This window comes from Gossypium raimondii, chromosome 3 (genome assembly GCF_025698545.1).
Source record: "Gossypium raimondii isolate GPD5lz chromosome 3, ASM2569854v1, whole genome shotgun sequence".
Classification (NCBI taxonomy): domain Eukaryota; kingdom Viridiplantae; phylum Streptophyta; class Magnoliopsida; order Malvales; family Malvaceae; genus Gossypium; species Gossypium raimondii.
Window position 1 is genome coordinate 18,541,988 of NC_068567.1, and position 15,179 is coordinate 18,557,166.

A 15,179-nucleotide genomic window follows, 5' to 3' on the forward strand; every position below is an offset into this window, starting at 1 on the left:
CGCCCTAGGAAACCCTTCAGCACCACAGCTACCTACAAACATACACATGGCTCGGAATGAAAGAACTTTAAAGGATTATGTCTTACCAAGTTTAGACATGGTTCAAGAAAGTATAGTAAGGCCAACAATTACAATTAATAATTTCAAGATCAAACTGACGATGATTCAGATGATCCAGAATAATCTACAGTTTAGTGGCACAATGACAGAGGACCCTAATTAGCAATTAAAAAGGTTCCTCCAACTCTGTGATACTTTTAAGTATAACGGGGTCACATATGACGCTATTCATCTTCGATTGTTCCCCTTCTCTCTGATTAATAACACCTTTTCTTGGTTAGACTCGTAGGCACAAGGTCTATCACAACATTGGATGAACTCACTGGAAAGTTCTTATAGAAGTTCTTACCAATTAGAAAATCAATTCAACTAAGAAGAGAGATTGATATCTTTAAACAGATGGAGGGAGAAAGTTTCTATGAAGTGTGGGAACATTTCAGGATGTTGATTCAAAAATCCTCGCACCACGAATTTCCTGAGTGGATGCAGCTGTAGGTATTTTATAACGGGTTGGATACGAATGCACAATTTGGATTAGACGGAGTAAGAGGAGCCCTTATGAATAGAATGTTCGAGTATACGCACGAAATCATGGACAACATGACATTAAAATCCAGTCAGTGGCCTATCGAACGATTTACATGTGGTCAGAAACCTGCTATGGTTAAAGCTGTCCAGGAGGATGACAAGTATTAACAGTTAGTGGATAGAATCAACCACATCGAATCTGCTTCTACACCATCTATGCATAGGGGAGACAAACATCTCTTCCATTATATCAAAAATCCTGTCGAGGATATAAATTACGTAGGGAATAAGGCTGGAAACCTTATACGAATACTTATAATCCTAATTGGAGTGATCACTCTAATTTGAGATGGAGAGAAAACCAAACAGTAGATAATGGTCCATATCAAGTTAAAAATACTAATTGTCAACCTCCTTATTTGCAGAAACCCCATGATAGGGCAAACCCAAGTGACCATACTACATGTGGTCAATGTTTGGATAGAATTGAGTGAGAAATGCAATCAATGAGAATTGATGTCAAGCAGGTGCAGTTCGATTGCACAAACTGAAAAGGAACAATAACTAAGCTCGAGGATCAAATGATCCAATTGATCAGCATGATGGGAACCATCAAAAGACAAATTTGCATAGGTATTCCTAGCAATACAGAAGACAATCCATAGAGGGAAGGTGAGGAGCATGTGAAGGCGATAGCACTTCGATCGGGAAAAATACTGAGTAGCCCAGAAAACCTTACTTTGGAGGTAATTATGAAGAATATTGATGACCCTCCAGAGGAATCCTCAAAAGCTGAAGATGAACTGAAGCCATTAGAGGTAATAACCCCAGTAGCTGAACTAGAAAGGGAAACACCTCAAGATGTCGAAATCACAAAGATCCCATTCCCTTCGAGACTTGAAGAAAAACAAAAGCAGATAAGGATGAATTTGTAAGTTTCTTGAACTTGTTTAAAACATTAAATGTTAACCTACCTTTAATTGAGTTAGTTGAGGAGGTTCCCAAGTACGCCAAGTTTTTAAAGGAGATGATGTTGAGGCGTAAGAAAATTAAGGTAGGTGAACAGGTTAACTTAAGTGCTTCTTGTAGTGTCATTATTTCAAGACAGATACCTCAAAAATTGAAAGACTCGGGGAGTTTTACTATTCCCACAGAGATAGGGACATTCATTTTAATAGAGCTCTATGTGATTTAAGAGCTAGTATTAATTTAATCTCTTTATCAATTTTTGAAAAATTTGGGTTGAGAGATCTTAAAACAACTCAAATAACATTACAGTTGGCTGGCAGGTTTTCACTACATCCGAAAGGGGTATTGGAAGATATGTTAGTCAAGGTGCGAAGTTTCATTATCCCTGCAGATTTTGTGATGCTTGATTTTGAAGAAGATCATGAGATATCGATCTTATTACAAAGACCTTTTTTGGCGACTTCTAGGTCTACCATTGATTTAGAAAAGAATGAATTGACCATGAAAATCAATGATGAGACATAAATATTTAAATACAGTCATTAATCAAGCGAAGAGGAATGTAGGAGGAAGTTAGGAGAATAGTGTAAATTATTTGTTTCTAAGGTTCCCAGATCAAGAGACACACTTCCTCTTATGCATGTAGAAATATTAGGCAAGTTCAAGAAAAGGGATAAGCAAGATAAAGTGGAATGGCAAGACAGACGATGGATTAATATCGATAGAACAAGAAGATCGTCCACCTGTAAATCGACAATACTACTGGATGAATCTGGCAGTAAAACTTAAAATTATTTGAATTTCTTAATGTTTGTAAATTATTGTATATTTAACTAATCCCATAGTTTAGATTCTCACTTTTATTTGATAAATGTTTATTTTTAGACCTAGGCATATGCAAGATGGAAATTTAGGTTGAAATAGAGTCAGCGGGCAACCCTATGTTGCAACATTATGCACAGAATACAGAACTTAACGAAAAGCAGATCAACGTGGCGACATGGCACCATCGAGTCGTGACATCATAGATAGTTTCCCTAATATCTTCAAGCTAATAGATGTGTTGGAACATGGAACCCCTATGTCCCGACAATGGTACACTGCCAGGTATGTCGAGACATGAAACCCCTGTGTCGCGACATCGCTGCAATTTTTCGTAGGGTTGACCCCTCATTTTAAACCCATTTCTGTAACTCGATGACTTAAAAACCAAATTTACCTAATTTTAAATCCCCAAAATATTTTTTTTAACCTAGAACCACATTAACCCCTATTTAACCATTATATTTTTCTTTTAATCGTTTAAACTCTCTTGAAACCATAAAACCCTAAAATCACACCCTTTTTCCTCTTTTTTGAGTTGTCTAGAAGAATTGCTTCTCTCAAATTCTATTGGTTCAGACAGAAGCATAGAAAAGAACAACGAACAAGATGAAAACATGACAAGGCATCCAATGATCCATACAAGGTTAAGGGTTCCTATATCAAATTTTATTGTTCTATTGAATATTGCTTGATTTGGTTCTTAGTTAAACATGCCTCTTAGAAAAGTTAGACGAACCAATGAACTCAAACCATTGATGGTTCCAAAACACTTTAATTTCGTAAACCTGAATATTGGAAAATATTTGACTAAACTACAAGGAAAAACTTTTATCAAAGAAAGGGGATTTGATCTGTCGATGATTTTGCGTAAGGAAATATGGCCCTTGGTTAGATATCGTACGTAAGAGTATTTTTGGACAATCCTTAATGATAGTTTTGTGGTTCCTATTGTTCAAGAATTTTATGCATCTTTATGGGACCAAGAGTCTAAAATTATTGAAGGCCATATGTGGGAACCAATACTTGTGCGAAGGAAAGAAGTGCAAGTAACCCCTCGAATTATTTCTAAATTTTATAATACTCCATACTATGAGAATGATCTCATTGATGACACTGATTTAGAATATTTTTGAGATATAGATATGGATAATATTATAAACTTTTTAATTGAAGGGACAGGTGAATGGAAATATCGCTCAAGTACTAATATTACAATATCCTTTCATCAAGCTATTATGTATCCTAAGGCGAAGATGTGGATCCAATTTGTGTGCACATGAATTGTACCTGATTCAAATGTTTCTAACATTAATACTTTTAGACCAATTTTACTCTATGCTATTTTGCAGAAAAAGTAGGTATGTATTGTCAAAAGGATCCACAAGAACATAAGGACATGCATTAGCTACCAGAAGGTGGGAGTTTTCTTTCCCCATCTAGTGACTGCCTTATGTAAAAAGGCGAGTGTACCTATGACATCTACTGAGTAGTCGCTGAAACATTTCCAAAGTATCATCAAAGATACCTTGTTCCAACAATACATTGAGCTGCGAGCCAAACAGATAAAAGATTGGAACAAGCTATAGCAAGAAGCAACAACTACACCAACTTCATCACAAAGGTTGGCACGAGCTCAACAGGAAATTGGTGAGAGTTTACATCCAAATTTAGATTGGATGATTCAATGGATGCAAGATTTGGTACCAATTTTTTAGGAAATTGCTAGGCAAAACAACATTCGGTCCCCAATTATACACCTGATATGTTTGGGGCAACAAATCTGGAACAAGAAGAAGTACATGAAAGAAAAAAGGGAGGAGAGGATGAGAAGGACGACAGAATTGAAGAGATAGATTTTGTGGAAGGAGATTGAACAACTCTTAATTCTGTTTTTTTTTCAAGACTTGTATTAATTTTGGATGCTTTTGATTTAGACTTTGTAGGAGTAGGATTAATAGTAGATTTTTAGTTATATTGAATTTTTTATAAGTTTTCTATGTAGGAACCCAACATGAAGGAGACACGACAATTCGAGCTTTACACGATGAAAGGAGGAAGCACCCACCATTAGCAATTGGAGCAACCAAGACCAATCAGGTAACTTCTTTCCTTATCTTTTTAAGGGCTAGACATTGAGGACAATGTGTCAACTAAAGTGTGGGAGTAACATAGAAATTTTGTTTTGTTTTCAATATTTACATTTTCTTTGATTTTTCTCGTCTTTTATGTGCTTGAGCTTGTGGGAATACAAGTGATTAGTTAGGAGCACGTACATAGGTTGCTTGTCTTTTCAAATAAATTTGTCATGATGATAGGTGATTTTAAATTTTTTATTATTAGACTACTAAAGTTCTATATGTTACACTGTAAATAGGAATTAAGCAATCAACTGTACCAAGTGATATAAAAAATACAAGGAACGAGCATGCTAGTATGAATGATAAATGGTTGAATTTGAGTCTGTTTGGTTGACAAAATTTGGGCATGTTGAAATATTTAGGAATGACCGAAGGCATTGTCTGGAACACATCCAGAGCAAAAATTCCAACCTATTAATATTAACCTTTAGTACTAATTTTATAGCCTATTGCCACTTTTTGATGAGCCTCATTACAAATCTCAAGCCTAAAAATGTTAATTTGTATTCACCCTTTTTCTATGGTCCTACACTACATAATTATAGACATCTGACCATACGTATTGAGGGTTAAGTAGATACATTAAGGCAGAGTTTGTAAAAACAAAGTGAAATAGGAAGGATCAGCGTGATATGGGAATAAAGCTTAGCCTCAAAAGTGCAAAATAAAAGAAAAATCTAAAAATAAAAACAAAAGTAACACAATTAGAAAAAGTTCTCAAAAAATGAATAGCATTCTTGAATGAGATAAGCTGAAAAAAAAGTGACAAAGTCATGAAAGAAAGAGAAACTCGTTCATTAGTGTATAGAAATTTGTAGGCTAGCCATAGTTACTATGTCATGCTATGATTTCCTATACATCTAGAAACAAGGAATGTGAGAGAAGGAGAAATAAGGTGGTGAGCGGGTAAGGGTCACTAAGGGGGGAAGAATAGGGATCAATACGATGTGCCAAACTATTTTCTTGTTTGTAACCCTTTTTGATGTTTACAATTTTTGAAATCCATACCTTTCCTAAGCCTCAAAACATTACAAGCTGAAAAGTCCTATGTGACCTAAATATCCTTATACATGAATAGACATCATACTAAACATAGACATAAATGATTATTTGTATTCTACTCAGATAATCAAAGTACTTTTACGATTTGTTGATGGACCTCTACAACTAAGACCCTTAATGCTTGTATATTTTGTAACATACTAAACTTAGATGTTTGTGATCAAAAGTGGTAAGTCAATTATTCATCATGTTAAAGTTGTTAGTAAGCATAAAATGCCTAAGTCATATGCTCCAAAGGGAATACATGTATCATATTTTCTCAAAGGGTGTCATTTTTCTTTATGTTGTATGAGGAAAGCAATGACTTAAGTGTGGAGGATTTTGATTTGTTGTAATTCGGTGTAGTTGATAAAACTAGATTTCACATTTAAGGAGCTTGAATAGAAGCATTTTTGTGATGTTTTAATTAAGTTTTCTTAATTTTATTTATATTCAATAAAATGTGCAAATTAAGTCTTTTATTGACCTTAAGGGCAAAATGAGGCCTAAGGCTGAGCTAACGCACTCGGTGAATGTGCAAAAGCCCATTAAAAGGTGTACTAAATGGATACTGGTCGTTATGTCACAACACGGATGACTTGATGTTGTAAAATAGGGAGTAGAATGGAGAAAGCTCAAGACTGCCTTCAATGTCGCGACACAGATTGAGGGTGTCGCACATACCCTTAAAGATAACTAAAAAGGAGTACATTGATTACTATGTCACGGAACAAGTCCTGGTGTATTGTGGTATCGACCCTGTGACGAAAATTAAACACGAAGATGGGGCGCTTTAGTCTGCACAATCAAACTTAAAGCCCGAGAATGTCAACTAAAGTAGGGTTATGGATGACAGTCACCTGAAGGCTATAAATAGACTCATTTGTCACTTGTTATGAACACCATTCCTTTAGTCTAGGTTCTCTGTGTAAAATTTAGTTTAGTAGTTCATTCTGAGGTTTTAGATTTATTTCAGTTGTTTTTGTTGATTTCAAGAGATTTGAATTGTGGAAGCATTCAAACTTTGTGCATTTGCGATTAACCTTAATATTATCAGGCTCTCTCATTTCCTCTATCTTGTCAATTTAATTAGCATGCTTTCTCTTTACATCGATTCTATATTGTCTACGAAAGCCATGAGGAAATAATACCTCTATGGTGGATTAGTGACTGGAGGTACAATCTATTAACTATTTTGTAGGGTTACTCAACGGATTAGGTAATTGAAAAAGGAAAAATGTGAAACAAACCCTGGGCCTAACAACCCTAGAAAGTCATCGAGGTGGGACTTAACCCGAAATTGGTATGACCCACCTGTGAACACCTTCACCCAAAGCCAGTATGGACTGTGAGGTTGGAAGAAAAGTAGTTTCTGTTAACTCTTTATGTTAGTGGAAGATTGGAAGATCTTGCTAGGCTAGCGACTAGTTAATTGGCGAGGAACCCGAAATGACAGTTGATGGAGATTATCGAAGCGAGCTAATCACCCATAATCAAGATTTGATTTATTCTCCCTTTCTATCTCTTGAATTCTATTTCTTTTATATTATTTTTTCTTTATTATTATAAAAACCCTAAAAGTCCTTTATTTTATATTTTCTTACTATAACTAATTTAAAAGTACTAATTAGATCTTTTAGTGTTTAGGTTACAATTGCTCTGGCACTGACCTCCCTTGGGTATGATCCTCAGAGTACTAACCTACTTCGTTGTAAAACTATATTACAACATGAATGGTATACTTGCGGAAACCAACTTATCTTTCTACATTTTACTGTGGTATTCACACTCTAGATGTTAGTATGTCCGGAGGTGGTCAAATGGTAAATGTGTGCTTTGGCATGTAGTTAGGCTTGAATGTTGATTTGATAACTTGATTTTTTTTGAGTTTATGCCAAGCTTATATGTGTCTTAATGTCCTTAGTTAATGAATTGCAAATGAAAGTGAAAATATATGCGTATTTGACATTTGTGTATGCTCATATGAAAGTAGGTAAAATATGGTTGAATGGTATGCTTTGAAATGGTTATTTGGTTTATATGTTTTACGTTTAATGAATTAACTTGAAATGTTGAATTGAGTCAAGTTGATGTGTTAAATTGTGGTGTCATTTGAAAGTATATTGGTTAGGCACCTAATTTGGTTGATTTTGGCAAGTTTTTGGTTTGTTTTTAATGTGTTTTGGTCATGTGAAAATGATTAGAACTGGTATCGTGTGTTGTGCAAGAAAAGGTTAATTGTAACACCCCTAACTCGTATCTGTCGCTGGAATAGGGTTACAGAGTATTACCATAAAAACATATCTTAAAACCATTCATTTCCAACAATTTCATAAATCATAGCAGAATTCATTCAAACACATGTATATCATCCCTTATTTGAGCCCTCGAGACCTTAGAAGCACTTTAGAAATGATTTAGGACTAAACTAGGAACATTTAAAACATTGAGGAAAAAGTTAAAAAAATTTATATTGCAGGAGTCACACGGCTGTGTGGCTAGGCTGTGAAACAATCAAAATAGGGACACACGGTCATGTCCCAGCCTGTATCTGTGCTCGTGTAACTCTCTGACTTGGGTCACACGGCCAAGCCACACACCTGTGTGCCAGGTCGTGTAACATTCGATATGGCCTCACACACCCGTGTGCCAAGCCATGTTCTAGGCCCTGTAACTTTTGAAATGCAACCTTTAAAACCTATAGGAGACACACGGCCGTGTCGCAAGGCCGTGTGTGACACACTGCTGAGATACACGCCCGTGTCTTATGCCTTGTGGACAAGAAATAGGCTAAAAACAAGCCATTTCATTCACCCATCTCTAGCATAAACCTAAGTAATTTTGCACACATGATCAAGGGTTTAAAAAATGCTCAAAACCTACATAAAAAGACCTATTCAGAGATCCAAAATACATCCAACCAATATGTCAATAAGACACCTCAATCATCCAACATCAAACATACCTAAATATGTGTATATTTGTCCATACCTTAACCATATACACCTAACTTATTTCCATATTAAACATACCACAATTGACCACATTTCAAACATACCATACCATACTAGATCCATACCATATCAAAATAACTTTACAATTATTCACATGCATCAAAACTACCTAAGTGACACAAACTAACCATTTTCAAATGGTACAAAACAACTATCATATATACATACCAAATTAAACACTTAGCATTCAACTCAAACTTTAAACATAAGTTTCCTATACATGCCATTATAACCGTGGCAATAACATTGAAATCTATCGATATATCCATGTGATAGTGTGATAGGTCTTTGATGAGCTTCCAAACCGAACGAGTTTCTGATTATCTATAAAACATAAGAAAGAAAACTACGTAAGCACATTATGCTTAGTAAGTTCGTAAAACATAAAACATAACTTACCATTTCATAACATGACATTAAATTTATGCATAATACAATCCAACCCTAAGCTTGACACAAGCCTAAGCACCAACAACAACACACGTTAGCATACTAAAACAGAATCCACATGAGTTTAACATAAATAAGCCATTATACATGAACATAATTCATTTGAATTCATCATTTTTCTTAACACATACTTTCAATGCAACTCACCATTTAAATTCTTTTCATATATACATATCATGGTTCATATTGAACACTTACCATTCCCTTTCCTTTTTATGCACATTGAATCGTTTAGAATATCATCGGATACACGGGATAGCTCACACAAAGTGTGCTAAACATATAATCGTAACCTTTCCTTTCCTTTACATCATTGCTCGCACGAGCTGTGAAATGAGCCTACTCAAACGACTGTAGGTCGGAATGCAAGCTACACGATGCTGCTCAGACGAGCTGTGGAGTATTTGTAACAAATGCAGGACCTCAACCATCGTTAGGACATTCAAGACCAACACCCGAAACATGGCAACCCTAATGACATGTCATTTGAATCCTACAAATTCCTAAGGTTCAAACAGGGCTCGATAGTCGTCGTAACATCATTAGATTTACATTATTCAGATACATACTATTAGTACATTACATATAGCTCAAAACATAGCATTAAAATGATAGACAATCATACGAACTTACCTCAATGATTAAGGCATAGAAACAATGTTGAATAATCTGAAGCTTTCGCTTTACCCTGATCTATATCCGTACGAGACCTATCTTGATCTAAATAAGAAAATTCAATCTGTTTAATTCACACACTACTCAATTTAATCCAAAATTCATATTTTCGCAAATTTACATTGTAACACCCCAAACCCAACCTAGACATTATGGCCGTATCTGGCAATATCACACGATAGTGTTTTTGAAACCTCGTTTTTACGTTGAAAACATTCCATGTTATTATCTTTAGTAAAAATTTGTTAGAACTTAGGAAGTCGTCTTTATTCATTTAAAACATTTGTTTTGAAACATCCCTCATTGTGAAAGCTTTAATAAAACAGTCTAAGTGATCATGCATTTAGAAACTACTTTAACTGTTTGAAAACCGACTTTCCTATGACCAGCAGGTATAAATCCATAAAATAAAATAAAAAAATAAAAACACAAAATTTAAAACCAAATTCGCAGAGGGTCTTTAAATTACAACCCAAATAATCAATCATAATTAAATCATAAAACGTAAATTGCCATGGTCACCGCTGAGTTCTTCGTCGCACTGATCTGTCTAAGTTTGGGGATTAACTCTGCACATTCAACAAAAAGGTTGAGTTAAACTCAACGTGTAATCCTGTAGAAACAAACAAACAGTTAGTATTCACAGTCCACAGTTGAACACTCTTGGGCCTAAGCCCTTCTAGTATCAGTGACAATTTGGGCCATAGCCCATCACAGTATCAGTAGCAGTAACAGTTATGCAGTAGCAAAATCCTACCCATCCAGCCTCTACACACCATCTCCCTCCAACCCTACACTCCATGTGGGGATATAATCAACCCACCCATCCCAACACTCCAAGTAGTACCAAATGCGGCACAAAATAATAGTTTGCAGCTGAGCTGCCAGTAAATTAGGCTTAAAGCCTTTCAGTACACTTCCTCCAAATAACAACCCCCAACCCAATGCAATGCAACATACAATGGATGATATATGATTATGCCATTTCAGTACATATATTCGGTTCAGAATTGACATGCTCAGTACAGATATCATTCACTCAATTTCACGCATTTATGGGTTTAAGTAGCGCTCACTAACCTTACAGTAGGTTCACAGTCGACTTGGACGACCCGTGCAACCATAGAAACCTTCTGGTAAGAATGGGCACACACGGGCGGCCCAATTGGCCCAAATCAGCCTTGGCTGTGTGATCCATTTTTAATGTAACCCATGCTATGTAAATATTCATATATGTTTTCACTATTTACTTATATGTTCATTCAAAGGTGTCTACTTGAGTCATTGTCTCTAAATTATTTATATCTTGAGCTACAGAATTCAGAATTAAGATGCGTTTGATGTTTTCGAAACTAGACTCAAATACCTTTCTACCATAAATTTTTCAAATTTTATAGTTCATCAAATAAGTACAATAAAATCTTCAAATCTATCCCGATTCTGCTGTTCGGCAGCTTCAACCTTTTCTTACTAAAAGTTATTTATCTCTTAGTACAGAATTCAGATGATATTTCCATTTTTTTCTCTTGAAAATAGACTCGTTAAGGATTTAAACATATAAATTTAAGCCCCTAATTAATTTTTTATAATTTTCGATGATTTTTCAAATTCAGAACAGGGGAACCCAAACCCATTCTAACATTGTCTCACAAAATTCATTATATCTCATAACTTAAAATTTCATTACTTACATTGTTTCTTCCATGACAAACTAGACTCAATAAAATTTGATTTCGTATTTTATTCAACCTCTAACTCAATTTCCACTATTTTTGATGATTTTTCAAAATTAGACTACTGTTGCTATCCAACACTATTTTAGTGCAGAATGTTGATTTCCAAGTTTATAACACCCTTATTTCCTTTCTCTACAATTTTTCGCATCATTTTCTCTTATTTCTCGACAGCAAACAATTTTGAATTTTTTCTAAATCCCATTTTCTACGTTTCAGGTACACGCCTGGTATCATTTCTGATGTGTAAGCACTCCTAAGCCTCCAAAACCTAAAAATTGACCAAAAAATCTTCAGATTAATCACTTAATTCATTTTTAATCAACCAATTTTGGAAGGAACTCGACTAAAAACCTAAAAAAACCCTTACCTCGCTTGAGTAACCATGACTTCGCACAATCACAGCGTCAATTCAAAACCACCAGCCCTTTGGTTAACTCCTAAACACTAAAAAAGAATCCCACTTTCAGAGATTAACGAAGAACGATTAACAATAAACAAGATTGTTACTTACCGAACACACGCAAGCAACAATGAACAACCAAATAAATTGGAAAATAAAGAAAGAAATGGAAGGGGAAAAATAATGGAATTTTCAACAGCAACTAGGGGAAAGAATCCGCAGAGAAGGGAAAAAAGAAGAAGAAAATATCAGAAAAAGTTTGGGTAATTGGAGAGAAAACCGAAACTCTACTTTTTTTCTGCAACAAAAAGATAATCGAATTATTTTCTGATAACCTCTCCCCCATTATCTCCTAAAATCACTCTATATTAACCCACTAAAACACAACTACTCAAAATTTTGCCCTAACATAACTCTTAGCCGAAATTGGAGCAAAAATACTGTCTCCCAGCCATCACAGAGAATTGAACACAGGACCTCCTTCACACCAACACTCCACTTATCCACCAGACCAGCAGGCCCATTCTATTAATTATTTGCCAACTTTTACTTAAACGCCTACTAACCAAAGATAGGGCTTATTCATAAAAATATCAAAATTTGTTCAAGTCTTGGCTTGAACTTTGGACCTCTCACACACCCAGAACACTTAACCACTGAAGCAGATACACAGTTCTATCACACCTTCGCAAGAACAAAAATAAAAATTCTAAGGCATTACATACAGTTTTTCCCTTAACATTTTAACTTCTTTACAATTTAGTCCTTAAGCTCGTAAATGGAAATTTATGCAATTTCGTCCCTAACCCATGCTAGCTGAATTTATTATGGACACATATCATATCATACAAATCATTATTTCATAATTTTATGATGTACTTTTACTATTTTTACAAATAAGTCCCTAATTGACATTTTCATCAAAAATTACTTTACAAAACTTGTTTATTTATTAACAATGACTCATAATCATTCATTAAAATCTATAAATCATACAAACATGTTCATGGAAAAACTCTAATCCTTTAACAATTTTGCAAAATAGTCCCTGACCTAGCTAGATTAAGCTACAATGATCCCGAAAACATAAAAATTATTAAAAAGGGGATGAAATTATACTCACATGCAATAGATACTCTTAGCAGAACCTAGCAAGCTTCCTTGGAGGTATTTTCTTTAGATTTTCAGTGAAAAAGATAGATTAAAGATGATGGGTTTTATTTTTCTTTTATTTTACTTGAACTTATTTACTAATTTACATAATTAGCCTTAGTAATTAACCTTTCAATCACTTAATAAGTTTTCCATATTTGTCCACTCATAAGAATAATGGTTTAATTACCATTTAAATCCCTTACATAACAGTTCTATAGCCATTTAACTCCTTTAGCTACTAGAACTTCACTTTTGCACCTTATACGATTTAAACCTTTTTATGAAATTAAGCATGCAAATGAGAAAATTTCCTAACGAAATTTTTATACGACACTAAAATCATACCATAGACCTTGAAATAATAATAAAATTAATACTTTCATGTCAAATTTGTGGTCCCAAAACCACTGTTCTGATTTCACTAAAAGCAGGCTGTTACATTAATGTTTTGGTTTGTTTTAAAGGCAACCAATGTTGTAAACGGCCCAGGACACGGGCTATCACACAGTCGTGTGCCACATACGACCACCCTACACTGTCGTTTGTCATTATTTTTTTAGGTGCAAGTTATACACAGTCTGGCACATGGCCTACGACACGGCTGTGTGACCAAACATCGAATGTACACACGGTTATACACGGTGTAGCACACGACATCCGACACGACTATGTAACCCTATTTGAAATACACACATAGGCTGACACATGGGCTAGGACACGGCCGTGTGTCCAGATTGTAACGTCCCGCTTAGTTTATTTCTGATTCTCTAAATGTCTGACATAAATATGTATCTATTTCAGTGGCTAAGTGTTCTAGGTGTGTGTATGAGGTCTTGGGTTCAAGTCCCACTTTTGGTAATTTTGTTATTTTAGATCCAAGCCTTACCCTTGTTGAGTGGGCTTATATAAAATTGTTTGATAATCCATATCAGAATGAGCTTGTTGGTTCGAATGGTAAGGAGTTATTGTCTTGGAGGTCTTATGTTCGAGTCCTTGTGTGAGTGTGGATGATTAATTTTTTGTTTCGGTTGGCTTAAAGAGTTTAAATGATCTTGAAAGTCTGAGTTAGTGGGGTTGTTAGTGGATGTAGTGGGCTTGTGATCAAGTGGGGATCTTTTTTTTTTCTTTCCTAAAAATTTGCTACCTTCTTGACGTTTCTGCTTCCTTCTTCCCTGCCACTTTTTGTTTTGCTTTCTTTTTATTCTGTTCAACCGATCGTTCATTTTAATTGTTGGGGTTCAGTGTTGCGATTGTGCATCATTCCTCTTGGGGAAGACCATGAAGCTGTGGAATTTGCTACAACAGCTTAGTTCGTATTAGTGATTTCCGTTTGACGGTGGTTTCGTGGGTCTCGGGGTTGGTTTCCACAACAAACTGAACCAGGTGTGTTCCCAAAATGCAGAAAATTGAGTTTCAGCGAAATCCAAAAAATACGAACGGGATTTACAAATATAACTTTTTTATGACTTCCGCTGTAATTCTGTTTTGGCAAATAAATTAATTAAATAAACGCTTTCGATAATGGTTATCAATGAATAAGAGTTACAAAATTTGAATGATTTATCGAACGACTCAGTTTTCAAAAACCCTTCTTTATGACATCTCTGAAAACGACCATAACATCTAGGTCGGGTTTGGGGTGTTACACAGATTTTGAATGTTCACACAGCCGTGTGACCCCTATTTCAAATTATTTTTCCAAACTTTTGTGTTTATTTCAATATGATCCCTGAATGTTCACCCACTATTTTTAAGGCCCCGTAAGCTCGATTTAAGGTCTGTAACTGTAAATTTATGTATTTTTAAATCTTGTTATTAAATGTTATCAATTAAATTGCATGACTATTTTTATTTTACGTTAAATATTCTGATTTGTACAGAAATGCTGCATAACCCTAATCTGACGATGGAGATGGGTTAGGGGGTTACAGGCAACCCTAGTAGGAATACTAGGGTGTGTCGTCCACCTTTGTCCTATTCTACGTAGGATATTGTTTTTCTATTTGAAATAAACCACTACAACTCAGTAAGGGTTCTAACTTCTCTTCCTATAAATAGATGGAACTGGTAGAGATATTAACACAACTTGGGCAGATTGTTATTCTACCAAAAAATAGAGAGAATTTATTCTCAACTATTACATATCTTTTTCAAGAATAACAATTCTACCGATTTTTATTAAGAAGAG

General features: G+C 35.0%; 1 non-coding gene across 1 annotated transcript; it reads right to left on the reverse strand.

Moving 5' to 3' along the window:
- Positions 1-427: 427 nt before the first annotated feature.
- Positions 428-533, reverse strand: LOC128040199 (small nucleolar RNA R71). Its single transcript, XR_008194857.1, has one exon. It is a non-coding gene; the product is annotated as a small nucleolar RNA R71 (small nucleolar RNA).
- Between the last annotated feature and the right edge of the window lie 14,646 nt (positions 534-15,179).